Source organism: Octopus bimaculoides, chromosome 6, assembly GCF_046866305.1.
Source record: "Octopus bimaculoides isolate indiv1 chromosome 6, ASM4686630v1, whole genome shotgun sequence".
NCBI classification, from domain to species: Eukaryota; Metazoa; Mollusca; class Cephalopoda; order Octopoda; family Octopodidae; genus Octopus; species Octopus bimaculoides.
This window is the reverse complement of record NC_142933.1, coordinates 43,263,160-43,265,659: the sequence shown is the minus strand read 5'-3', so window position 1 is coordinate 43,265,659 and position 2,500 is coordinate 43,263,160.

Below are 2,500 nucleotides of genomic sequence, written 5' to 3'. Positions count from 1 at the left end.
CACACACACACACACTATTCTTGTAAAAGAGTTTTATCCTTTTTTGAATTCACTTATCAAATATATACACGGAATACATTCAATGTTGAATTTTTATTCCTGTCTCCACATGGGTATCCAGAAGCAACCCGGAAGTATTTCCCGCTTCTTTGATGGAGATATATACAGATAAACTTCATTCCCTTTACTCTGTCGGATACGTAGTTGTTCGTTTTTGGTGAGGTGAGAATTCTGTTTATTTATATATATTTTTTAAGACAATATTGTGCTGATGAACGAAATCTAGATTCATTCTAGTAATCGCGAAATCGGTCGATACACAGTTAAGTGTATTTAAAAGAAAGTTGGTAATCTTCTGTTGGTTGTTTTTTCCCCGCATTAGGTACTAAATGTGGTTATTTTGAGAAGTCCACTGTGTGGCGTTATTATTTTTCTGTAATAATGCCCTTTATATATATATATATATATATATATATATATATATACTTTCCGTCTACCAAATTCACTCGCAAAGCTTAGGTCGGACCGGAGTTATAATTGAAGACATTTTGTCCAAGGTGCCGCGCTGTGAGATTGAACTCAAAATCCCGTACCTACAAAGTGAGCTTCTTAAACCAGAGCCGCCATGCCTGCACCTACAAAGATCAACAGAAAAAAAATCATAATTATCATTTGAGTCAAAACAAATTATGCCAAGTGTGTGTGTGTGTGTGCGTGTGACTCGGTGTGCGCATGTGAAGTTGATTCCAGTATATTAAGCTCTGATTTAGCGACAGTTAAATTCGTCACCTCGTTTAACACCCCCTACCTATCTCTTCAGCCATTCTTAAAAGCTGTTCCTTAGTGGAATCCACTCTATTGTAATCACAGAAACTAGGTTTATCAATGTAACAAGCTAAAACAAAAACAAAATAATGTTGGGGGGAGCTCATCACGTGTCATTTCCTCCTACTTCAATAAACTATAAACGGTAGTTTCTACCTCCTCCTCCTTCCTCGCCAGTTTTACTACTATTGTCTTCTTTGACTGGAAGTCATGAAAGAAAGGAAAAGTAAAAAAAGAATTTTTATTGAGCTATGGTAGACAGTAAATGAAAGCCGCCTGAAAGAATCCTACCCATACCGTTGCAAGTTCACGGGTCGTGGACTTATTTTATTGTGACGAAGGGCGGTTCGTCATCATCATCATGGTGGTGGTGGTGGTGATGACGATGGAAGAGGAGGAGGAGTAGCAAGGTGGTAAACATCATATTGGGAATAGTTTCCAGAGGAACAAACCAAAACCTAAGCTATATCATTAAATTCAAATGAAGGCATATTAAGATTTCCATAAAATGTCTTTATTCACGTCTGTGTGAATGTGTGTGTTTTGTGTATCCTTGTGTCGGTGTATTTGTATGTGTATGTATGTGTTTGGGCATGTGTTAGTCTATCATTGCCAGTAATAGTGTGAGCTTGTGTGTGTTTCTGTGTGTGTGTGTGCACGCGCGCTGTTGATTCTATATTTCGCTGTGTGACATTGTCTGTGTGTTTGAAAATGTGTGTGCATTTGTATCTCATATGTGTGTGTGTTTGTATTTGTATCTCATATGTGTGTGCGTGTATTTGTATCTCATATGTGTGTGCGTGTATCTGTATGTCATTGTGTGTGTGCGCGTGTATCTGTGTATCATTGTGTATGTATTTGTATATCATTGTGTGTATGTATTTGTATATCATTGTATGTGTGTGTCTAGTTATGTATCATTCTGTTATATTATGAACGTGTGCGCATGCTACTGTGTGTGTGTGTTTACACATACGCTATTGTGAGTCTGGCATGGTGTGAGTGAGTGTATACACACCACTATACGTGTGCGTGCTATTGCGTAAGTGTGCGAGTGCAAATATATAAATGATTTATTGGCATTGATTTTCCTTTTCATCACAAACAAGATAGGAAAGGCAACAAAAAAGATGTTGTGATGTTGATGCCTTTCTCAGTAAATCAATACACCAGAAATATTTGTGCTCCAAACGGAAACAGCCACGTTTTTTTTTTTTTTTCTTCATCTTGTTTCAGTCATTGGACTGCAGCTACGCTGGGACACCGCCCTGAAAGGTTTTAGTCGGACAATTTTACCCCCAATAATTTTTTTGGTAATTTTTCAGATTAACACCCGCACGATTACCTAACCCTAAAACCCTAACCCTATTCCTAACCCTGACCCTAAAACCTTAACCCTAACACCCTAGTGAAAATCGTGCGGGTGTTAATCTGAAAAATTACCTTTTTTTTTTTTAGTGTCAGTTTATCGGTTTCTTTTCATCGGACCGCTGAGTTACAGGAGCGTAAACAAACCGACACCGGTTGTCAAGAACAAAGATACACACATACTCGCACACTTCCACCGTTTCCGTCTAGTAATTTACTCACAAGTCATTGAGCAATCTGGAGCTTTAATATAGAAGACACTTGCACCAGGTACCGCGCAGAGGAACTGAAACCGAAACTATGTGTC